The following is a 27,300-nucleotide window of genomic DNA, read 5'->3' on the forward strand; positions in this document are numbered from 1 at the left end:
TTATGCATACTAGTATCGCCTATATGCAGCTTTCTATCTACTATAAATTCTCTTTATCAGTACATTTACAGAACTGTAGGGTGTTACCAGTCCCAAATTCATCCAGCCACTGGTTGAATGTATCCTTCTTGTGCCTTTTCAGGTTATTAAAGTGATGTTTACACTGTTCTCCAGTGCATGGAATGTCAGTCGCACTGCAGACAGCCTTGGCCAGACTATTCCAAGCCACAGACTTATACTGGGAGTCAGTATAGTCCCCCTGCAAAAGCCTTCAGATGTGGTGCTTTACAAGGAGTCCAGTGAAGATTTTGGACTCCTTAAAACCCCACTTCTGTGCTCTAAATTGGGCACCTTCCCTTCTACCACCAGACATGTTCAACCAGGGAGAACAGCAATAGCTAAGAATGATTTCCCACAAATGCCTGTTATCATGTTTTCTGGTAGTGCGCAAACCTGAATAAAGATGCCAGCTGTGTTTGTGTGATGTTAAGCAGAGAACAACGGTGCCAAACTGAGAGGAAAGCAGTTTTGGAAATTGGAAAGTTAATCTGAGACTTGGCATTAGTTTGAGGGTTGCCTGCTTCTGTAACTGATAGGTGATTTAACTTTGCAGACATGTATTGGGTGCATATATTTTATGACCCGACACATTTTTTGTGTGGTTTTGCACACTGATAAAATTAATTTTTACAATGTGGGGTCCAAACCAATGTATAAGGGACAAAACATTTTTTTTCCACAGCTGTGATTTTTTTCATCCTTATCACAGAAAAAGTGCTTCTCAGACATACTCATTATTTGCAGATTAATACACATGACAGACTGAGGTGTTAACCATATAGGTGCATGACCTGACAAGGTCCTGGTTTATACATTCCTGTGTGTATGAACATGATTGAAGTCTGAAGACCTTCCAATGACAGAGAATAGAATTATGATTACAGAAACATATTAATCAGTATACTCTCACTCACACAAATAATTGGATGTTTATTAAAATTGAGTGTACAACCCTTAATAAAATTGGGAGTGTATAAATTTTTTTTCATGTGAATTTTAATATAAAGTAAAATGGAACAACAGTAAAAAATAATTAGAATTTGCTGTTTAGAACCCAGGATCATCTGTATTGCAGTCCTACACTTACACCTGCTGCCACAGGAATAGTCAAGGATCAGGTGGATATTTTCATATTCATCCTTAACTTTTGAGTGTTAACCCACTGGGCAATGCTGCATAGCATGTTTGCATGGCGGCAAGCCATAGAGGATACAATGTATGCATTTAGAAATTGCCTACTGTCTGCTTCCTCTCTGCAAGTGTTCTAGGCCTGCAGATGTTGGGCGAGGTTGCTAATTGCCGCACAATGCCACTTAGTGAGTTTGTGCCTCAGAAATCAAAAGATGCAACAATGTATCCTTTTTGAATTCAAGAATGTCTGCATCCTGTCTGCTTCATGTGTTGGACAGTACTCCAGGTTTGTGGGGTGGTAAGCGATACACAAATGTGAAAAGCAAAGTTAAACCTGTTTTATCCTTGTGAGCAGTGTTTCTTATGTTTGATCTTTAAAAGACAAATGTGGGACTTGAAATGTAATCTACAGATAGTATATACTATGTGGATCACCATGTTTAGCAGGCGTGCTACACACATGCATGATTCACAGGTGTAGTTTATGTATTGGTTATCATAGAAGTAAATTACATGACATTTTTTGTATTTCTCTGTTTCCCCTGTTTGCACTAAGCCATGCATTGTGCAAACACTGGCATTAAAACATATATGAATTAAACAACATTACAAAATAAATGTTAGTACACATGAAAGTTTTTACACTTGGCTGGATTTGAACTCTCACACCAATGAACCTACAAAACACAGTAAGGGTGTCTTATCTCTGTCACAGAAATAGCTTTGAAGCAGGAATGAAAATCATTGTGCATACAAACAAGTCCAAAATCATTCAAAGTATTAACAAGATATATGTCACTTGTACACTTCTGAGTTGTTTGTACATGTGTAAATTTCAGATATAGTGCAATAATTGATCACACAACCATTTATGACTATTGTTTGCAGAAATGCAGCTCTGTCTTATTCTTGTACGGTATTCATTCTTCGCTTATCTGGCAGTAATCTGAGACATGAAATCTGTAAAGTATTTTGTATCATTGTGCTTAAAATGTGTAAGAATATTAAATGGCAATAATATACAATTTTCAACAAATGCAGGGGAGGCTGGATATTACTGAACAGAAACTGTGAAATGTGTACTGCTTACCAACATTTAAAATCTTGATACAATTTACTTCTACACTTTGTAAGTCTAACCTGGCTGATGCATCCACTGGAGGTAAGGGAGTCAGAATTGCTGCTGTGTTTTCCTTCTCCCTACCAGTAATCTTTTTCAGTTGTAATTCATTAGCAGCAAACATTGAGGGAGTGCCTGCACTATGTTTACATCTGCTACACAGAACCAATAATTTGGGATCCAGCAGTTCTAATGAGTTCACACCTTATTTGCATCTTTACTGTGCACACAGGCCTGAATCTACACTATAAAAAGGGAACTATGTAGGTAGGGAACCTGAAGGTGAGAAGACTTGTCTATGTGGGTAACACATAAGAAGATTGCTATTACTTTGGATTTATCTGCACAAAAGACTACTGATCTTGATAAGGTATGATTGCATTTTTTCAGTTATATACTGGATTTGCTCACATCACTAGAAAATACATATATTTATCTTCATTAAAAAATGCTATTTTTATCTGTATGCACTTTTTAGAAATTTACTAGTGGCATAGGCATTTTTGTCAGGGCATTTTACTTTCTCAGATGCACAGCCTTATTAACTTTCATCACAAGTGTTAATGTTACAACTGTTTGTCTTTACACTCTTCTATTGTTATTTCAGTGAAATGTAAATGTCCTATACTGTCAATAACACAGGGTTGTTAGCCTTCTAGGATGGCCTATAGAGACCTCTAGGGAAGTGCTGGCCACAAGTAGAGGTGACTGACAGTTGCATAAAAAATTATGTTCTGTGGTAAATGTGCACACATATTTTTGGGACAGTTTCTTTGATAGCACTTATAACAATTCACTGATGTTTTATTCCTTTGTTTGGTACAAAAATGCCATTTGCCTGTTGTTTTGGGGTGGGGGAGCCAGGTTCCATTCCTGTGTTGGTACAACCAAAATGTTTTTACAGAGGTTTGCTTTGCTATTGTTACTCCTTGTTTTGGATCAAACCTTGGCTTGTGTTTGTGATATGTTACAACCACATTATGTATTTATTTACATTTGTTTACTGGGAAATTCCAACTGGACACAGGTCCTTTTTCAGCGGAGGCCCAGGGAGAAAAGCTCCACAGAATGACTTGATAAATGGTATACAATATGACTCAAAGGTATGTATACAGTAGAGGTGATGGTGATATGGAAAATACAGGAGCACATTTGGTAAAATTAAGTAGTAAGCACTAATTACAAACATCAAAAATAAGAAGTAAAACACAGCACTACAATTGTCTAACAGTAACAAGTTAAACAATAATAATAGACTAATGATTACTAAACCCTAGAAGGATTAACTAGCAGTAAGTAATATTCAGGTCAGTTTTATAGTGATAGAGGAAATACTCTATGCACAGCAGGGAAAAGAGAGAAGGGTTGAAGAGGGGGTTATTAGTTGAGGTTTGAACAAGGACAAAGCCAGTGAGAATTTAGGAGTGATTTAAGTGCAGTCTTGAAAAGACTGCAGGAAGGAAGGGTAGTTATGGTAGTGGGAAGGTTGTTCCAGAGCTTGGATATGGCACAGGAAAGTAGTGATTCACCTGCTGAGTTTTGGCTTTGGTGACCTGAAGTAGATTTCTGTTGCAGGAGCATAGGGGTTTGGAAGAGTGGTAGGGTTGGAGAAGTATATGGAGTGATGGGATTCTGAGATGGTGGTTTACAAGTTTATGAGCAAAGGTGAGTTGAGTTAGGTGTAGGAGTTGTGGGAGCTTGAGTCAGTCAACATCTCTAAGGGAGACACCGTGGTAGCTGTGGTAGGAGGCACCAGTGGCAAATGTTGTGATTTTATTGTAGCAGGCTTCAAGTTTGTTTAGGTCTGACTGTCTAAGATTTGTAAGTATGGGTGATGCATAGAATAGGGTGGAGATTAGTTGGGAAGTGGCAATAGAGATTATAGCTGGTTTGGTGAGGTATTGGCAGTTTCTATATAAGGCACCCATTTTTGTGAACTTTTTTATTGTTAGTGATATGGGGGTGTCAAATTTATTTGAGATTATTGTCTATCTGCACACCAAGTAGTTTTGTGTGAACTGTTGGTGAAATGGAGGTATTGTCCTTGGCTTGTATAATGAAGTGGGGGGTGTTTGGGGTAGATTTGAAGGGTTGGAAGATGAGGAGTTTGGTTTTATTTTGATTGAGGAAAAGCTGGGCATTAGATAGCCAGCTTTCAACAGAAGAGAATGATTCTTGTGTGATCTGTTGGAGTTCTGTTAAGAGTTGGGGCTGTATAGATGAAGGTGGAATCATCTGCATGCTGTATGAGGGAGGCATGTTTGGTGGCAGTGTGCAGGTTGCTGGTGAAAAGGGAGAAAAGAAGGGGGCCAATGATGGAGCCTTGAGGAATCCCAAGAGTAACAGGGAGGTGAGGGGATGGATTGTTGTCCAAGACAACTGATTGCAGGCAGCCTTGTAGATAGCTGTGGAATCAGTTTGTGGCTGGTGTGGAGAAAGAATGGTTGGAGAGAGCAGAGAGTAGTAGATCATGTGACACAATGTCAAAGGCTTTAGATAGAGCCAGAAATACAGTAGAGGAGAGGAGGCCATTGTTTTTGTGATGGAGGATAGTGTTAGTGAAGGAGAGTAGAGCAGAGCAGTTGTAGTGCTGTGGTGTGGCCTGATACCATGCTGGGCATTGGAGAGGAGATTATTGTTAAGGAGGAATTTGGAGACCTGTGAGTTGATGCATTTTAGAGTATTTTGGAGAGGGGGGAGAGGGATGGCAATGGGGCGGTAGTTGGAGAGGTCAGTGGAGGGGAATGATGTGGGATATTTTCTGTTGAATGGGTACATAGGATTCAGATATGGTGCGGTTGATTAATATGGAAATAGGATAAGCTAGGACATCAGCTGCTATCTTTAGGCATTCAGCAGGCAGGTTGTTGGCTGCTAGTTTTGTGGGTTTTAGTTTTGTCAAGAGTCTTTTTATGTAGGAGGTGGGTACTGTGGAGAGGAAGAAGGCAGGCAGGGGTGGATTTGGGTTAGGTGTGGGGAGAATTGGTGTAGGGAAGTTTTATTTGGTTAGGGATAGTAAGGTTTCTGTGAAGTGTTTCTTGAAGGAATCAGCAATGCTACAGGTGGTGAGAGGGGTGGTTGGCAGGGGGGGGGGTTACTTTTCCTGGACAGAGAATAGAGTTAATTGTGGAACAAAATTGCTTGGGGTTGTTTTGGGAAGAGTTTAGGGACGTCTGATAGAAAAGGGCTTTGTCTGCTTTTACTTGCTTTTTGACTTTGTTACGTAGTTCAAGAAAGAGTTGCCTATCTGAGGGGTTTTTAGTTATGTGCCAGCGTTCGCATGTTTTATCCCGGGTTTTCATAAAGCCCCTGGTGTTTTTTTGTAACCAGGGGGAGCTCTTAGTTCTGATTCTGGTGTTTCTCAGGGGGACATGGGAGTTAAGGATGTTGAGGAAGGTGCTGTTAAAGAAATTGATTGCTTTGTCTAGGTTGAGGTACTTTAGATGTGACCAATTTATTTTCTGGAGGGAGGAGGTGAAGGAATTGTGGTTGAAATTAGCTTTGTTGCAAATAAGTCTGTGGGTAATGGGTTTGGTATAATTTATGTGATGTCTTAGTAGGAAGGTTGGGAAATGGTCACTAGGGAGTCAGGTAAGCAACCTGCCAGGTAGGAGTGGGGGCTTTTTTAACTAAGAACCAATCAAGAATGGTGTGATTATTAGGGTTTTTATTGATCCTAGTTGGGGAGTGTACTAGCTGTGAGAAACCATGGAGATTTAGGTGGAGGGCTGGGTAGTTGCTGTTGCAGGATAGCCAATTGATGTTAAAGTCTCTGAGAATGATAGTTTCTTGGGGTAGGGAGAGATTGGCGCAGTTTAGTAGGTTTTCAATGGGAGGTATATTTTGGCCTGGTGGGAAATAGCACCCTATAATGTTAATTGCTTTCTTAGTGTTTAATTTGATGGTGGTGTAAAGGATTTCTTCCTTGTCAAACTTGGAAGCTGATTTTGTGAGAATTTGGATGTTGAGGTGATGTTTATACAACAGTGCCACACCTCCTCCTTTTCTGGATAGTCTGTCCTTGGGGAGGATGTTATATCCAGGTGGGAGTATTTCCTCCCTTTTGATGTGAGGTTTGAGCCAGGATTTGGTTAGGATAAGGATGTCAGGGAGTACAGGTTTATGTAAAGCCTTTTTTATATTTAAATAACTTGAATGTTTTCATTTCTCTAGTGGATAATATTGAAAAGCTAATAATATGTGTTATATCTAAGCAGGACTTTTATTTATGTGATATTTATCCTTCTTTTGTGTTTTATGTCACCTAGAACTATGGCACCCAAACGTCCCAATCCCTGCAAACCTCCCTTCAGTGACTCCAATAATGAGAGAGAGAATGAGGGGATATGTCTGGAAGAATGCAGGTTTTGAATCAGATTGTGAATGATGTGGATGCTATTGGGGATGCACAAGGACATATGATCATGTGCATCATAGGACCACTGACATGGTTTCATCGGCCTAGAGGAGAGCAGCTACAGTGGCCCATGGACAGCTGGCTACTGGGGGCTACAGAGCCACCACTGACACCAAATGAAAAGTTCCTGTACACTGTCAGGGATCCAGAGAGCTCAGTGGAAAGTGCACAATGACATGTGATTGATGCTGGTGCTGCTTTTTCAGGGAGGACAAGTATGTCCCAGGAGGAGCTTCCAGGTAAACTTACCTATGTCAATTTTTAAATATTTCTTGTATAGTAAAATATTGAAAGCAATACTTAAGTTGGTTTAATAATTTTTTTTTTTGGGGGGGACTTTTTTTTTCCAAATAGAAATGTTATTGATTTTGCCATACACAGATATCACAATCAATTGCAGTTTAGCAATGAGCAGTAATACAGAAGAGAACACCACAGTACTTATTATATACAATATATCCAAATGTGCTGCTAAAGAATAGTAAGACCGCAGGGAATACATTTAATGACACCTCTAGATTTTTGGGGGGGACTTGTTATAGATTGATACAGTTAACACTTTCTGGTTCATTACACATGGGCTTAGGGATGGATGTGTCATCCAAGTTTCAGTTAAATGTACTGTTAAAGGACATATACAGGCCAACCATTTTCCCCCTGTATTACTGGGATGATGGTGTCCTTACATTTTGCTTAAGTTCTTCCAGGACCATCCTCCCTAGAAAGTGTGGAGTCATCTGCACATGGTAAGGCAAACATTTATATTTCACTACTGATGAGCATTTCACAGAAATATTCATTTATCCATAAGTGTGAGGTGGGTGTCAGGAGTGTATGTGCATTGTTGTACCATCTGTGACAGTGGCACCAGTGTGACACATTGAAATGTGTGGTGTCTGTGATGGAATGTCTGCTGGAAGAGGGATGGCATCCACATGGGCATAGGTTAGCCACATCATCTGATGTTAGCTGTCATGGTTGTGCCCGATCATGCTCCCATAGTGGAACTACTTCCACTGTTCCATCAGTGGTTGAGTTGTCCACACCCAGACATGGCAGGGTCATGGTCCTGGGTATACTCATGAGGACAGCTCACCCAGCAGTCATCAGTCATATTCAGGTAGCAGCAGTACATCTGACCATGGGCGTGGACGTGCCAGGGCAATTCCTGGCACAGCCAGTTCTCGGGGTCAGGGAAGATGATGATGAGCTGTCACCTCTACCATACATGGCTCACACCTGTCTGACATTCCAGGACATAGTGCTAGCACAGAGCTTGACTGTGTTTTTGCCAACACTCACACACCAATTTCATCTGGAGTGCCCATACAGACACGCACATGGAACAGTAACTTGGGTCAAGTCATGAAGATTAAATCTCATTCTGTCTCACTGGCCATTTGATATTTTATCCAATGTCTGCCTGTTTATCTTTCTTACTCACACTCAATTACCTATCTTTTATGTCAGCCTGAGCCTTGTGCCCCCGACTCCCCCTCACACACACAACACCCAGTGCAAATGATGATAACTGTGCCATATCCTTGTTTTCTAACTTTTGGATTCAGGGATACATAAGTCTTTTGTCTGATGCTCAGGGTGCATAGCTGACTTAGTGCTTATTATATTTGTATTTGTGATGCTGTTTTGCTAATTGTATTCCTTTCTTACAGGTTTTTGTAATGTCTTAATGCCTCCAAATCTCTTACAGCAACAAAGCTGGTCCAAGCTATAAATAAAAGTAGGACAAAATCCTGAACAATAGGGTGACTTTGTAAATATTTTGGTCTTACTAATGTAGACAGTTGATAGAATAACAGTTTTTGCATCACTATTTTTAAGATTTTTCTGAGGGATATGAAGTCTGAAACTGAAACATGTGTCATCAATTTCTAAGTTAACTCTTTAATAATTTTCTAGTACAAAAGTATGAGGACAAACTGTGGACATTTTGTGACTTTTGAGAGATAAGATTGTGTGACTCTTTGATGCCTGAGGCCTATTACTTGACAGAGAACACATAAGTCACTGATGTCTCATCTTGAAGTCATCGCTGTAAAAAGCAACCACCTTTTATTCACATTATCAAGTAACAGTATGAAAGGATGTGTTATTCATTTGTGTTATTACACATTTTTTCTATTCCATGTTCAACATTTACCTTGTAAATCATGCAGTTGTGACAGTTTTAGGTCATGGCTGACTCTGTCTGATGCTAGCAGTATACAGCCAATTACTTGGGTAAGTAAAGATTGTGAGCATTGCCTGGCATCAATATTACTGTATGTATGTATGTAGGATGAAGGATTTAGCCCCCTTAGGTGGTAAGTGAGTGTGCTATGTGTTGCCTCTTAGCCAATGCGAAGGCATATTGAGCACATCTACATCTGCCTACACCCACCGTGGCTGTTGGTTCCCCCTCTGACTCCTCACCTGCATGTAGCTGTGGTGACCTTGCCAGTGGTGGTGGGATGTGTGGCTCTTTCACTTGTTGATCCTGCTGAAGTTGTATTCTCAAAATGATGTTGTGAAACATGGCACAGATAGTAAAGATTTCAACACAAGTATGGGGATTGCACTGCAGGGCTCCCCCAGATGTATCCAGGCACCAGAATTGCGACTTCAGTGCCCAAACACATGCTCTATCATATTTCTTCTTTGAGCATGTGCCTCATTATAGTGTTCTTTAGTTGATGTGTGTGTCCATTTCTGATAGGCATGATCAGCCGCTGTTCCAGTGCATCCCCCACTAAATGACACTGTGGGATATCTCCCCTACTGAACATCTGATACAGTTGGGAGGTGTGCCAGATATGTGAGTCATGGTAACTGCCTGGGTTGCCAGCACACACATTCAGGATGATTCCCTTAGTATTACACTTGACTTGGCAGTTAATGGAGTGGAAGCCCTTTCTGTTTATGTACACCCTTCCCTGTTCCCCAGGTGGTGCTTTGATCTCTATATGTGTACAGTCTATGGCACCCAGCACTTCAGGGTAGTGTGCTACAGGGTAGAACTTCTGCATATTTGTGGCCTTGTCCTTAGGAATATTGGAAAAATACATTTAGTCACTGGCATGTAGGAGCATAGTACTCAGGAATTGATGGAAGATCTTGGATGTTGATGTCTGTGACATTCTCAGCATGTGCCCTGTTGATCTCTGAAAGGTTCCTGTAGCTAAAGTTCTAAGTGCTACACATACCTTTGTCTCCACCAGTACTGGTTCCCCTCTCTTTGCTCTTGATCTGAGTTGAGGACAACAAAGGTTGCAGAGTTCCTTTAGTGTGTCTATCCACCCTGTAGTACTCTACAATCTCCGCCTCATGTAGATTGTGAAACTTTAAATGGGGTCTAAAAACCCTTCTCCTTGGCTGTGGTCTAGTAGCAGCAGCAGCAGTAGCAGTATAGACTTTAGCCTGTTGCACATGCACATGAATTAAAGCAACAGCAGCCCTTAACATAGTTTCTGTGAACAGAAGTTTCCGTAGCTGTAGTCCAATAGGTGGATGTGGTTTTAGCGGACCATGCAGACTTTACTGAATTTGCCCATTTGTTTACATTTATCTTTAAACTTACTACCTAGTAATTGATTTAATACTAAAGTTTCAGTTTTATTATTGTTAAATTTCAGTAGCTATACTTCTTGAAACGTTTCAGTTTCCTCATTTATTTCTTCGATTGAGTAGTTTAAATCTCCTATAGTCAATAAAATTGCATCTGCAAAAAGCTGTATTTTAGACTGACAAACCTTGTTAATTTGGAATCCATCAATTTTTCTTTGCTTCTTATACTGTTAGCTAAGAGTTCAATAACTAATACAAAGGGTAGAGGGGACAAGGGGCACCCTTGCTTTGTGCTTATGTTTAAAGTAAATATTTGAGAAATGTAAGATCTGCTTTTAACATATGCTTTGGATTTTATACAGTTTTTTAATATTCCAATAAATTGTTCTGGAAATGCAAATGCTTCTAAAGTTTTAAACAAGTAATTCCAACCTACAGAATCAAAAGCTCTCTCAATATCTAAGCTAATTAATGCCAATTTCTTGTTCATTCCTTTTGCTAACTCTAAGATATTTAGTACCCTTTTTATATTATCAAACATTGATCTATTGACTATACTTTATTATTTAATGTGTTTACTATATCTCTTAATCTTATAGTGAAGATGAAAGTGAATATTTTATAGTCTACATTTAGTAATGAAATACATCTATATGAGGAAACTAACTTATTAATTAATTAATTAATTGTGTATTTATTATTATTTTACATTTGTTAACTGGGGGGCTCTGACTGGGCCAAAGGCTCTTTTTCAGCAGAGGCCCAGGGAGAAAAGCTCCACACAGAAAGACAATTACAGATACATTTAGGTCTTTAAACAGCATCATAACACACAAACATTTGGAACTGACATATTTTACAGAGGTATGAAGACAGTACAAATACAGGGGAATCAAAGAACAATCAATAATAATAATAGTTAATAAATTTCATGGTATACAGTTGCAGTATAAAACACAATATAATAGATACATAGTACATTAGATTATTTATCAAGTAGTATTAAGACAGCTCAATAGCGGCATGTAAACCTTCATAAATTATATATGTCATTACACAGTTTCATGGTAAACCATTTGTAACTAGAGTACTAGTTTATGTCTTGGTTTGAAAGTATTATTTATTTAACTTGATGGGGTCAGTATATGTCAGTGAGAGTGAGAATTTAGTAAGCAGGATGGGCATAGTATATGTGCCTTGTCTGAGTGCTGTAGCCTGGGGAGCAGTCATAGCACAGCCAGCTTTGCTTCAGATGTTGCCTGATGAGGTTTTTAAAGGAGGTTTTAGAGGATGTGTTTTGTATGTTAATGGGGAGGGTGTTCCATTGTTCAGATACTGTACTACTATATAGTGAGTCTCCAAAGCTATTGTTGCTGTTGGTAACTTGTAGTAATAGTTTGTTTGATGATCTAACATGCCTTGTGGCTGAGTGCTGTTGTACTAAGGTTTTTTATGGCAGGACACTTTTTGGGGAAGTAATATATAGAGTGGCAGAGGCAGAGTTGATTATAAGTTAGTAGGTTGGGAAGTTCAAGCCAGTGGAGATGGTGCAGAGCAGTACAGTGATTGGATCTATATGGTCAATTTACAGCAAAGCAGGCAATTCTGTTGAAGCAGGCTTCCATTTTGCTTAGGTCAGTTTTACTGAGGTTAGTTAGAATGGGGGATGCATAGAGTAGAGTGGACAGAAGTTAGAATTGAACAATGGTGGATCTTGTATTGTTGGTGAGAAACGGTTTAATACGGTAGAGTGATGCCAGTTTGGCATGTACCTTTTTTATAGTTAAGTTGAGATGACTATCATATTTTAGGTGGCAGTCTATAGTTATTCCTAATAACTTGGCCTGTGCCACTGGTGTGATTGGAGTGGAGTTCATAGAGTAGATGGTGAATTGACTGCTGTTGGTGTTTTTGTTAAAACTGGTTATAATCATTAGCTGTGTTTTCTTAGGACTGAGGATAAGTTGGGCTTTGGTAAGGTAGTTTTCTATGTCAGGGAATGCTAATTGAGTTGTTTGCAGGATGGTGGGAGTATTTTGTGCAGCACATATTAAGGTAGTATCATCTGTGTACTGAATTATAGATGCATGCTGTGTGGAGGTATGGAGGTCGTTTGTGAAAATTGTGAAAAGTAGGGGTCCTAACATGAAAACACTTTATAATCTCGAAATAGTGAAATGTCGAATTTCAGTATCTCGAGACTATAAAGTCGAAGTTTGAAAATAGCGAATGTGCATAATCGCAAATTCGAATATCTCGAATTTGCAGCTATGGATTTACGCTACATAATGTCTGGGATTGTATGTGGATGGTGTGTGGTGCCGCATCTGGATTTAGGTGTTATGTCAGGTAAGTGAGTGTTTTATAAGGGTTTTGGGTGGGAGTTTGAGTGTATATGAGTGTGCGGATATGTGTGATGTGTGTGTGAGGGACTGTAGAGTGTGTGTGTATGTGTGTGTGTGTGTGTGTGTGTGTGTGTGTGTGAGTGTGTGTGTGTGTGTGTGTGTGTGTGTTTGCTTTTGTTTACTGTTTGTGTGATCTCGGAGTTACTATAAATAAGTGGGGGGTGTGGGAAGCTTATTTATGTTGTAGGTTTGTGGATGTGTGTGGTTTTGTTTGTTTATGTTATGATGTGGGTGTTGTGGTATATGTGTGGTCTGGTGTGTGCTGTGTTTTAGGTGTTTTGAATTTTGCGGTTTTGGGGTTCTCGATTTTGGTGTTTCGTGTGTTGTGTGGATTTGATTTCATGGTCTCGAAAAACTGAAATTTGAGATTTCAGTATTTCGAGATTATGAAGTGAATCCATCCTAAGAGAGACCCCTGAGGGACTCCTGTAGTTATGGGTAATAGAGGTGAGAGAAAAGTTTCCTATTTCCCAGCCTGGTGTCTGTCAGTTAAGTAGCTATGGAACCAGGTTAGTGTGGACTTTGATAGGTTATAGTGATTGAATGTATTTAACAGGATTTGAACAGACTATTAATTTAGTTATATATTTTGCCATTTAAAACTGTTCCCCCATTACTACATAAATACATAAATGTTTGATAATCCTCTTCTAGTAATCACTAATATTAAATAACTCAACAAATAGTGTACTATATACCTATTTATGTAATAGTAGTATAAATTATCCATTTTAAATATTCCTAAATTATTTGCTCAGTCAACATAATTATGACTAAATCTTTAAATAAGTAGGCAAAGAGCGACCTGAAGAGATAATGATATCTGTAAACATATAGGTGACAGGTAGTCTTATCATAGTAAACTATTATACAAAAATATATATAGTCTTCCTACTAAGAGATACACACACAGTTTTAGATTGAATAAAAGCTCTGAACTAATTGTAGAAGTGTCTATATCTCAAAATTGTGTAACATTCTTAATATGATAAACATCAAAATATGTAAAAATCCTTTATCTTATTAAACTAATTCATAAAAATATGTACATTACTGAGGTCAAAGAGAATGACTTATTATTTCTAAGGAGACAAAAAAAAAAAAATTTGCAGTCTGCATTGCATTAAAACATTACAATGTTCTTAATTTAAATCCCATTCTCCATTCCCAGGTTCAAACATATTGAAAAACCTACTTTACTTTCTATCAAAATGGATGTACTGATTCAGCAATATAGCATTCAAATTTCAGCTCTGACTTATGAAATTAGTTATTTCAGGTAGTATTAGTGAATTTAACAACATAAAATATGCAAAAAGCTTCTCACGACCAAGCTTCAAACTTCAGCTATCAGAATATTTTCAAATATTTTTATAAGATTTTCTATGTAAATTATATTTGATATTGTACATTCACATTTTTGCCATAAGCAGGTATATGTAATACATATCTTTCTTATAAGCAGTTTATTTAAATATATTTTTCTGTCTTATTTGACCACTAATATTCTGGTGGTGGTGCTGCTGTAGCGTTGTTGCCTCACAATAAGACGTTGTCCTGTTCGATTCTCAGCTAAAGCGTCTTCTGTGTGGAGACATGTATGAATGAGCGTACCTTCGTTGAAGGTTTACGTCAGGGCTGGCCACTCGGTACATAAAAATATACTGCCAATCATTAACGGACCGGAGTTCCGCTGTGGCGACCCCTAACCGGGAAAAGCCGAAAGATACAACATTCTATATATCTTGCATTTCTAAAATCTCTCATCCAACAGCTATTTAATCATCAGCTTTCTATTAGAAATTAAGGTATGTGTATTTATTTCTTAACTTACTGATACTTTTATTAATCTGACATAGTAGATATTTATAGGTAGGTTCATAGGTTCATAGGTAGGTACTAGGCTATCTGCCCGAGGGCATTTATAAGCCTAGCCAGAGTGTGTCAGCTTTCGCCACCCCATTGATTAATTAACTGAGCCTCTGTCAAGAAGAGCCAATGAAGTGATCCCAGGGGTGTATTTTCTGTTACCCATCCACCCGTCAAGGTTTCTCTTGAAGGGTGTTAGTGAGGGGCTCTGCCTAATGTAGTTAGGATTTTTGTTCCAAAGCATGGGGAGTCTCTGTGACAGGAATCTATCAATCCAGCATGTTATATTTATTGTTGTGGCGAGGTTTAGCTCACTAGAGTGAGTGGCTCGCAGTGACTTGGATTTCTTTAGATGGAGCATGTCCATCAATTCTGAGTTGGACATGGCTTTGCAAGTCAGGCAGAGATCACCTCTGAGTAAGCGATATGCCACTGAGTACAGCCGGAGGTTTTCCAGTCGGGCTGCAGAGGACATATGTTTGAGGCCAGTAATCCTCTTGTTGAGGTACTTTTGTGGTCTTTTCAGCTGTTGGAAGTGTCTTGAGGTACATCCCAAATGGGGCATTGTACTCTATGATGGGTCTGATGAATGACGAGTAGAGGGGCACTATAACCTCTTTATTTCTAGATGTGAACCCTTTAGTAATTAGATGGGCTATATAGAAGGATTTCCTAACTACTTTGGCAATATGATTGTCAAAGGAGAGATTACTATCTACCTGGGTCCGCAGATCTCTTATTGCCTCTTCTGTATTAAGGGGGCTGCCACCTATGTGGTAATTCATGGGTGTTTTGTTTTTCCCAAATGGGATGACTATGCATTTTTTGGCATTTAGCTTGAGACCATGACTTTGACACCAGGTGTCCGTCTCAGTAAGGCCCTTTTGGAGAATGTCTGTGTCAGCCGGAGAGTCAATTATGGCTCCCAGTTTGCTGTCATCGGCAAACTTGGTTAGCATAAACCTCCATTCCACAATGTAAAACAATTATCTTTCCTTCTTCATACTCATATAGCTTACCAAATTCACAAAGATGAAAAAAGAAGTGCCAGTGGTCAACTAATTAGTTCCCTTTAACAAAGCCCACCTGGTGCTGTTCTAGCATCCCTCGGTAAGATTTTGTCTGGCCTCAACAGCAACACTCTCACCAATACCTTTGCATTTAGATTTATAAGTAAAATTGGAAGATAACTGGCCAGATCATTCCTTATCTATTTTTTTTCCTTTTGTTAGCATTATCAGTGATGTCTTCCTCCCTAATGCAAGTAAACTCTTAGCATTAAATAACTCATTACATGTCTGACTTAGTTCTTCATCATAAACTCCCAAATCCACTTTCTTATAAACTCCACTGGAAATAATATGTGGCCTACATGCCTTCCTACCTTTCTAAGTGGTGGATTATATTAATTTATTCTGCAATACTTACTGACATCCTTAACTCCTTTTCCTGTCCTTCAGAACTTTTCTGTCATTACCACCATAGCCATTTCTCACTATTTTATATTTTGTGTTCCTCTGTTCCTCTTGGCTGAAACAGATTCTGACAGAAATCAATGACAACCTCAAAAATCCTTTCATACTCACCTATAGATTCTCCCTATTTATCGTAAAACATCCAGATTCAAACTTCCTTCATTGTTTCCTCTTCCATGCCAAACACTTTATCTCAGTCCCCTTCCTCCAGCACCCTATCAAAGAGTAACCCTGCCTTAGCCTGGATGGTCAACAGGGCCCCATTCTAAGCTTGTAGGCATTGTTTATGCTTTTATCACTGTCTTATTTCCTTACTCGTGAGATGAAGACCCTCTACTTCCTGCTGACTACCCTCCTCATACCTTTCTACTTTACCTGATAAACCCATATTTGTTCCTCAAAATAACTTTTATTCCATGCTACCATATCTGCTATATCCCGTTTTTCACTTCCTGTTAAATGTCTATCATCAGCTCCTTCACCATCACCTTCACTCACTTGACACCGTTTTGTCTTTTCCAACCTAATGAATTCCATCACCACATACTACTATCTTCCTTCTCCTTCCTACCAAAACTCTATGTGAACATCATCTGATAAGCACCTTTCCTTAATTCCCACCTCTTTAATCTGACCATCCCATTTCCTTCCATGAGAATCATATCTTGCCTATCTGTCTTGCCTGTTCTCATTTCTTATAAAAGTATCTCTCCCTCCAAGCATCAGCCAACCTTTATTTCAATTCCTATAGACATTTCTGTAAATTTTAACCACCCCATACAATATAGTCAATGAGACTTTCAGTGCTGTTAAAATTGTTATCATACTGAGACTATCATTTTTCTTCCAAGTCATCTTTAATTTTTGAAACAAAAACTTTGGGAAAAAATCCCTTCATCCTTAACAAAGCTTCAAAAAGATCACAGAATCACTGCACTGCACTTTGTCCTACAATTCACCAGAATTATTTGTCCTGTGTCATTCTGCCTAACTTCCAATCTGATAGGAAGTCCTTCTTTGGTAACATTTGGAGTGATGCCACAGGCAGAAATAATATTGCTACTGTCTTATTTGATAGAGAAGCCATTTCAGCTTCATCCATTCGAGATTCTTCTGCCTCATCCTTTAGGCAAATCTTATCTAGACAATCATTCCTTTTCATAAACTGCTTACTTTCTCCACTATCCTTCCTTTTCTTTCAGAGTAGTACAGATAATCACTTCCTCAAAAAAACAAACAAAAAAAAACAAGATAAAGTAAGACCTATAAGAGTAAGTGGACTTGCTTCTTCCACTGGGCATGTTTGAATCCCTTTATTGCCCCAGTTCCAACCTTTCTGGAATATCTGGACTAAGCCACTCTTCCATTACAGTTCTTCTAGCAGACACATCAAATTTCCACCAGGGTACTGACCATCTATCCCTGACTTCTTTAAGGGTATGCAACGCCTATGTTAAAGGTGCTTTTTTGAGACCACCATTAAAAGACTTATTTTCTCCTAGGGACCTTAACTTTGTGTAAGAATATAAAGGTAATGTGATGAATATCGAGGGTCAGACTTTCTTGGTCAACAAAGACAAATAAATGAATAAATAAGCAAATTCTGCCTCTGTTTGAGTCTGATGCTTCTGCTAATTTAAAATACTTTTCATGGAAGACTTTTTTTCTGGCCATCACTTCAGTAAAGAGAATTTCTAAGTTGCAGAACATATCAACTGATTCCTTTTATTCAATCTTTCAAAAAGGCAAAGTTTCCTTATGTACCAGTCTTTCATTTACACCTAAAGTTACTACCAAATCTAACTTGAAGCAATGTTTACACCTTCCAGTTTTCTTTTGTAAAAATCCTAACCATGGTGAATGGATTTTTCGGCACATACATGCACACCATCAGATGAGGTTTTATATTCATAAGACGACATCTTCTCAGAAGGTATTCACATCTCTTTTTATAAAATTTAACTTAAAGTGTAGATTTTCTAAAGGTAACCTTAGTGAAATAACTTACAGACTACAAATGCAATAAGTCTGTTATTTTCAGATACTCCAAATACTCAAGGCAGAATTAAGACCACCCTCTCAGCAATCAACATATAAAATAAAAATCAAAATATCAACAAAAACCTAAAAAAAATAATTAAAAATAAGTAAATTGTCAGAGTAAATGCTTTTGCCCTTACTAAGGCTTTTATTCTATGAGTGTAATTGCTATTTTTTAATCTTTTTCTCAGAATGCAACTCTGAATTATATCTGTGCAGCAGCTGCCTTGTCTAATTACACTTGCACTATGAGTTAGGGTAGAGCACCCATGAGGATTAGCTTGGGCCTCTGTTCTACTGTTACTGAGGATGGGCCTTCTCATACCAGATACAAAAGTCATGCACTTATCAGAATGACAGATCTGGATGAGAGGATTCAGCCTTACTATCTTAATCATCTTCCTTTCCTCAGCTCTTGTAAAATTAGTCTAGAGACCTATTGTTAGTTTTCTCTACTTCATGCAACTCACATCAAATCTGGCCAGGAATGGCACTACAGTCCATTCTGGGACAGAAGGAGGGACCAAGGTAATCTTGGAAAGTTTTACATGCCAAACTGGTCTAATGCCTGCAACATTAGTCCTTTTGTTAACTGAGGATGTACCTGCTCATCAAGATCCATTATTATGGTAAGCATATAACCTGCTCATCCAGATCCCTTGTTATGGTAAGCATATAACCCACTTTTCTGGGGATACAGTCAAGATCCCTTTGATTAGTGTTATGCAGATCACGTCACCTCATGTTATGGCTGTTCTGGTCCCTTTTCTCCAGTCCAGGTTTGAAATGTGTTATTCATTCATTTTGACTATCCTCAGTTTATCTCTCCTGTAACTATAATAAACTGATGGAAGCTGTTTGTAGGCTAAAAACAGACAGTCTAAACTCATCCCCTCTTTCTCTTTGATTCAGGATACCAGGGCAGTTACAATGTTTGATCAGTAGCCACTTTATCCATTGTGCTGAAGTCCCTAGTACCAGTGACCCAGTCACTAGCTATGCATATGTTCTGCCAGTCTCTTTCAAGTTTCAGGTCCTTGTGATATCATTTCCTCCCATACTGATGCATCTGATGCATATTTATAGTACTTATCTGTTTTGGTGTATTCATTTACCCTATGTCAGTGGTGATTTTTTTTTACCTTGGCATTTCTCTCCTTATTCATCCTGGTATCTTGCTTCCTGGTGCCATGGCTAAAGTCAATAGTTGCCAATGTCATGCCAGTATACTATTTTTATGAGGAAGGTGGTCTTGGCCTGGTTTTTCCCATGTTAGAGGTACCTGCTCCATTACAGGCCCTCTTCCAGGCACTTCCTATTAGGGGCCCTTTCAAGCAAACTTCCCTTCAGTGGTGGGCCATACAACCATTTACCAGAACTCATGATACCCCTTAGACTCACCTTTCTTTAAATGAACAAATGGACCTTTGAGTTTTCTAACACTGAACTACTAGAAGAAAGTCCAAAAATGTACAATCCAAGACAAAGAATATTGATTCTCACTGCCCCCCCCCAATACACACACAGAGGACCTTAATGATGAAGATGGGGCTAGCTCCTCTCTTTCTTCTGATGCCTCAACATTTGGAGAGTATTTACAAATAATCCAAGTGGGATGGGGGTGTGAGAATGGGCTTTTGACACCTATCCCATTTCCATAGCAGAGACTAACCAGGCAAGCTGTTTTACCCCACCTCCATCCCCCCAAAGCTGTCCCTGTTTTTTTACTCAACACTTTAAATTATTAAATGTAAATAACATGGGAAAATCTGGACACAGTAGTTCCTACACCTAAAAAGGCTGACTGGACTTTATTCCATCCAAGAGGCAGCACAGTTTATGCAGTAACTCTCAAACCATATACTGTCTTTTCTGTAATTGCCCTACACAAGACTTCTACTCCCCAGAGCCCAGTTCTCCTTCCAAAAGCAAGGAGTCCAGAGTGCTGGACAGACTTGGAACGTGTATGCTCATGTCCACTACTTTATCTCTGTAGATACAAACTATTTAACGTAAATGTATGTCTAGAGACACAACAGATGTAATGCAATTAGTGGCAGAAAAAGTTGTAGAAGGATCCATTAAAGGTTAAGATTAGGACACATGCACAAAACTTATCCAGTCTAGGCAACCTCACAATCTGTGAGATTTATTATGTGGCAAAAGATATATCCACAGCAACAGGGTTTGGAAATGACATTTCTGGTTGTAAGTAACCCAGTTCACTGATGACACTAAGGCAAACTTCATGGATCCCCTTTTAAATAATTCCTCATGTCTGGATATGACATTGAACTTGGCTAGACTTGTAAGGGCCCTGGGACTGTTAGCTTAGTAACCTCCTATGATCCTATATTTTAAATATAAAAGAGGAGGGCCATACGTTCACTGCTATGGGCCTGGAATTCTACCCTCCACTGTTACAGCATATCTTTGTTAGGATGCAGAAAAGCCAGTGCTTGATGTGGTTTTGGCAGGGTCTACAGTAGCAGCAGCAGCAAAGTGCTGGAAGCAGACATCCCCTCAGAATGGTTTCCAGCATGGTTGTGGATACAGGAGTTGAAGTTCTTGGCATTTGCTAGGCAGCTATAGTCATCTCCAAGATGAAGTACTGCAAACCTCAGACCTTATTTTGCTGCCCAAACTGGTGACTTTCAGGCAGTCAAGGTAGATTTTGCCTTCCATCTCAGTGCTTAGAACAGAATATCCATAGACACCTGTAAAAGGGAGATAACACCCAGAGGTTTTACAATACCATTTCTCTCTGCTCCCTAAATTATGTTCTTTTGCTTGCCAAATGTCCTCCCCCATCATAAAAAAGACAGCTTTTTGGATGAGATCTCATTAGTGTTAGGGCTTTATTTAGTTTATTTCAAATTATTTGGTGCCCAAGAAAATAAAAGACCCCAGTCCTTTTCTAGACCCCCTTGACCTAAATGCTTAATCTCAAAAGAAACATTTTTGAATGGTCATTTGACAGTGCTTCCCTCCTTCCTTGCTTGTTTATCAGAAGGAAACTGGATGTCTTAGTGAAGGAGGTTTCTGCCTTTAAAGATTAGAGCCAGTCGTTGCCAATTCAAAAATCTTCCTTTCAGTCTCACCTCAGTCACCAGGAAATTCACCAAATCCAGGTCAGTAAGTACAGCTCATGACAAGCTGCACAGAATCAAGACTTTTCCTTATCTGATAACTGCCTTCTCTCTGCTCCAGCTCAGAAAAATGCCTTTAACAAGAAGGTGTCCTCTCAAGCCACTCTCTGCTGTTGGGTAACAGTTAGCCTCATAAAATCCTAGCTGTTTCCAGCTTAGTCTCCAGTATTTACAGATTGCACCTTGGACACCATGGTTTGTTGAGTCAGACATGATCAGAGGATAAGTGCTAGTACAAATTCAATGCCGTTCACAGACGCCTGCCTGAAATGCATTTTCAGCATTGCTGCACACCTGTATATGCACCAAAAAGAGAACTAGGAAAGAAACAAGATGAACATTATGAGACCAACCAGTTTCAGTCTTCACATCCATCTGACTACATTCTACCATTTCGTGAAACAAAGCCGAACAACTCTATTTGGGGGTGAATAGGACCCCTAGTAGAGGCCATATGGGTATAGGACCAAATAGATTAGAAACTTAATTAGCCAACAAATAAATAGTGGGTATATCTTCTGTTTTCTGTCATAACAAAGCCCCCTGTTGATTTGAGGATCTCATCCATACCTTGTTACTGCTTTCCAGAAATAAACCAAATCTTATACAAAAATGTGTGAATCAAAAACATAATTAACTGCTCAATCGATAATATATCTATTTTACTTGCATAATATGGTTAAATTAGCTTTTTTTTTACTTTCTTTTTTTTTCTTGGAAACAGTTGAAAGTGGTGGAATCTGCACACCTACCTTATAAGTATTTAGTATTTGTCTTGTGAGTTATTCCCCTTCCAAAATAAAAGCACAGTTTCACCACTATGATTCAAAAAATGCTACGTTTCTACTTTGAAGTCAACAAGGTTGAATGCAAATGCTTCATTTTTGGTAAAAGCAAGTACATGACTTTTCTCTGAGTATTGGAAGCCTCAGAGATAATTTTAATAAACAGAAATGGAGAGTACAACCTCCATGTGGATTGAGGTAGGCAATTTGACCTCTACATAAAATACTTCTATGGACAAATGCCAATTTTTTTTTTTAGTTTGTGATCATGATTTTGTGCAGTTACAGCCAAATAGTCACAATTTATTAACAGACTCTGTAAGTAGTGGCATATAAGTAATTTTGAAAGTAAGTTTTTGTACTGCATTTATGTAAACTACATAAATCCAGAATCTGTTCTGGTCAGTAGTGCCTAATTAGGAGTACCTTAAACACTGCTTGTCAAGTACCTTAGGTTAAAGTGTGCCATTGTTACATGACACTTTAGCTTTTTAAATAGTACTGCACTGTCAGCACCTATCTGATTACTATAAAACCTCTTGATAATACAAAGCATGGGAAACGCACTGGGAAAGTTAAATATTCCATTCATTTCTGTTCTTTAACTTCTGCTTAGTATACTTAAATGTGCTTTACAAATCCTTCCTGCTGTGTAGTGTGTATCGCAGCTCATAGCTTTTTGAAGTGTCTTGGAATAACAGCTTTGATTAAATCACATTTTTGGCAGCATAAAACATTACAGTATAGCTGGAAGACATCTCAGCACCGCCTATATAGATAAATGTACCATAACACACAGCTGTTAACAGCCTTTCTTCTCATCTATGGTAAATTAAGATGAGCTTTTAGTTTTTTGTTCTAAAAAAATTCCTTTATATATAGATATTTTTTTTTAGTCTTGACATGTGATAGTCTTGTAATTCATAAATTCTTCCATTGCTCATTTCTAGCCATCACTATTGACCTGGTTAGCACTGTGGTGGCTCCACGCAGACTGCAAGTCACCTGATCGCTTTTCTTCCTTCATCACCATTCTTCCATTATGTCTTTTGTCAACACTGCATCATCTGGCAGCTGAAGGCTGGCATCTCTGGCACTGTTCTGATTCAAGTGTCAAGTAGACCTTTGGTTAAGAAAAGCTATGATTATTCCATGGAAAACATTTTTGACACAGCACACAGCTTATATTCATGGGGTATGATAGCAGGTGCCAGACAGTGGTGAAAGCTAAACTTGTCAGTTTCAGTGCACCAGCTGCTAGTATAATAGGTGATGAGGCAGAAATGTGTCAGAGCGGTGGAATTAAAAACAGACGATCTTCAGATCTAGCCTCACCTTCACGCATACACACACACACACACACACACACACACACACACACACACACACACACACACACACACACACACACACACACACACACACACACACCACCCATGCACACAGAAAAACAGCATTTTTGTTTCAAAATTTATTTCATTCTTCAATGTAAAAATCACATAAATAGTCTTCACTGAAAACCAAAGCTGTGACAGAAATATTATGAATTTCCTATGTCCCATTGCTGATATGTGACTGTCTGTAGGTATGTTTTGATGTTGGGTGTGAGTCTGACTGGAGAAGCTTCAAGCCACCCCACCTCCCCCAAGAAAGCATTCATCTAGTATGGAATGGGGCACTTTCTAATGCAGTGTTTGGTACTAGAACAGTTGAAAACCCCCTTGCCTTTGTAACAGTCAGATATCAACACAGCATGTGCGCACTTTCCTAGAAATAAATTTTGTTGGAAATTTGTACTAGGCAAACAAAGGTTGGGTTCATACAGTATGATATTAAGCTTTGTTTGATAGCAGAAATTACTTTGATCTAATCATTGTGAAAATGGATATTAGAGACAGTGTGAAGAAATTACAAATTTTTGGTGAAGAAATGGTCTTGATTTCCACCATGCATGGCAAAGGAAAGCAATATTATTGGCTCAGATATGTCATTTATAAAAGTGAAGTACATTTAATGTAATTATAGCTAGCAGAAAATGCCTCCCCACCAACAAAATCCTGAAATTAGTAAGAATGATACATAAAATCACAGTAAGGTGTTAGGTCAGAATACTAGATAAATTTCAGGCAAACTGAATTAATTCAGATTGATCTCTAATAGAGGCTTTTGTGTTTCTATTCTCCTTCTGTCATATTTGCTGGTTTGCAGTGGGAAATAATAAGACTTTATATTCACAAACTAAAGTTGTTGAACACAGAGCTAGTGTAAAATGCAATTTCGTTTTTCTTTTTTTTTTTTAGCTACACAAAATACACAGTCATATACACATATGCACATATACACATACACACACAAAACATATTTACACACCCTCACCTGATCACTTGTCTGGCAAGTCGTATTTGTGGCTGTCGCATATGTGGATACTTCTGCACATCATATCCAATTGGAAATCTGTGGCTGGCTGAGGCACCATTCTTTTAGTTCAAGTACCAAGTAAAAACACATGGAACCTCTCTCCAGTCTATATCTTATTATTTTTATATGTTGTACAATGTACATCACTAATTTATTCATTATTTGATTATCTACTGTATCCTGTTCAGGACTGAGGATGAGCCAGAGCCAATCTAGGCTCTCAGTAGGCATAAGGCAGAGCTGGTGTTTTGCAGGATGCTGACACACACACACACACACACACACACACACACACACACACACACACACACACACACACACACACACACACACACACACACACACACACACACACACACACACACACACACACACACACACACACACACACAATTTCATACAAGACATGCATACATATGTGCATTTTGGGAGGATTGTCAGTTTATTTACAACAAATCTTTGGAATGTATGAGAAAACAAATCCATGTGCACACAGAGAAGACGACATCTCAGCTGAAAAACTGCCCTGGAGTGAGACAGCAATTTTAACTGCTACACCTCTGTGCTACCCATAACATATTTGTGACAGGGTTTGCGCATATGTGCATACAAATTTTCAAGGCAAGAAGCTAACTAAGCATATTGGATTGGAAGGAAATAAGTGGAATAAAATGGCACTGTAGATGAGATGAAACCATTCTGATGGATAGTATATAAAAGGTGGATGTGTACGTATTATCTAAAGTATGGAATTAGGGCATTCCAAGTGAACATTATGCTTAAAGAAAATGAATTAATGACCTTGCCAGAGAAACAATTTTATGCACGCACTTTAAGGCAGTGCAAGGGGTTTCACAAACAGAGGCCATCTTATGAGCAGTTATATTGGTCAGCTTGGTAAAAGTGCTTGGTACATGCAACGGAGCTACCTAAAATGTAACAGATAAGCAAATGTTCCACAATTAAAGGCCGTAACATGACAAAAGTTTGCACATTACTAGCCGAAATAAAGGAAAGTAAAGTGAACTTTTTGCTCGTATAAACAATTTGTCAAGTATACCAGAAACAATTACTTTATGGAATATACATAGTTCATAAAAAATACAAATATATTATTGGAATAGTGCCACTCACTTTTTCACACAACACTAATGCATTGAATGAATCTTTTCTTGTCTGCTAGGCTGCTTTGACCATTAGTCTGCTAGTAAATCCATTTTGCCCCACCATCTGCATATCCATATTGCCCATTGAGCCAAGAGCCATTCATGGATGGATGAACAAGTAACAGTGGGTTAGTGTTCAATTGTCCTCAGACTGGGGAATCACAAAGATCAGCTTTAGTGCATTGTCATCCTTAGTGAAGTTTTTTTGTGTACACTGAAGCTATTTATTTCCTTATTCCAACTTTCATTGCTCTGTGGCAGTCAGGACTACTGGGATTTTAGGGAACACCAGCAAGTGACCATTAGTACTTTAATGCACGCTTTAGCCCTGGAACGTATATAAATGAGCTGGTTTTTGTTTAATTTCTCCAAATTTTTATTTTTTTTGCTTTGTCAGGAATGGACACCATTCCTAAACCAGGGCATAGTTAAAGCTCATTAAATTGCTTTTGTTTCAATCTTTAATGCTTGCCAAGAGTGTTCTTCTCTGTACCCACTGCTTTTACATGGTCGTTCATGCTGATTTGTTGTTATACTCAGCCACCTGGGGCTATGAGTTTTGCAAAGAACCAGAATGGTTGCTTCTTCTAGGAAGGACAGACTGGTGTTACACACTCTCCCCTATTTGCATCTCAAGTGTCTGGGCTACTGTTTGACTCTGGGTTACCTGGATGATAGTCTAGGCTTTATCACTCTATGCCATGGAATGGAAAAGTGACTGTCTTTTAAAGAGGTGGTTACACAAAATGGCATACTATGTTGGATTAGCTGTGGAAGAGTGTTTTCACACTGCTTAAAGCAATGGACCTTAAAAATTATGTACTGGTGTACTGCTTATTGGTTACTGGCACCAGAAAAGCTAAAAGCAAACATTTTTACAGAGATTGTAAGATTCCTGAGCTTAACCTAATATATTACTCCTGTCCAGAGTAGCTGATACAAGACACATGTTTAGATTTCTGTTTCAGAATTGCCAGTAACATCCTCCACAGGGATAGGCACTGCATTCTGGCTAAGCAGAGGCATGTTCCCTGCCCCTTCTCCCAGGACTGACAAGAGTATATATCCCTTACCTACTAAGGGGTCTTCAACAGCCACAGAGGATGCATCTAACCCTCAGTCCACGGTGTCTGTAAGGACTCCACCAGAGGGACCTAAAGAAGAACATGAGTCGTCGAAGGAACCAGCTTTGGCCACAGCAGTATCACCACCTGTGTCTTAGGAAAACTACCAGCCTGCTGTGGTGGAAAAGGCTGTGTAAAAAGAAGTTATGTACTTACCATAACATTCCATCTGTGTTGTCCATTTTCATTCTTCCTCAGTTGATGGGTTTGGATCCGATCCTTGGATCCAACTCGGCTGTTACTAAAGCTTGTGGCAACCAAAAACTCTCGAGCTTCTCCCTTACCCATAATGCACCAACCCCGAGTTATCTCAGATCTTGTTTGCTGATTTTTTACCAGAAAGGAAATATTTAACATGCATAAATATAGAATATGTAAAACTGCAAGCACTCAATAGAGAAAGAAATTATATCTGGAGCTCAATATAAGGACAATGATATCCCTCTAAGAGCTCATTCCTTTAGAAGTGTTTAAACAGAAAGGATGGGGGTTGGTGGGCCTGAAGTTGAGGAAGAATGAAAATGTTCAACACAGATGTAACGTTACAGTAAGTACATAACTTCTTTATCTGATGTTG

Source organism: Protopterus annectens, chromosome 9.part0, assembly GCF_019279795.1.
Source record: "Protopterus annectens isolate FY-2018-M chromosome 9.part0, PAN1.0, whole genome shotgun sequence".
Classification (NCBI taxonomy): domain Eukaryota; kingdom Metazoa; phylum Chordata; order Ceratodontiformes; family Protopteridae; genus Protopterus; species Protopterus annectens.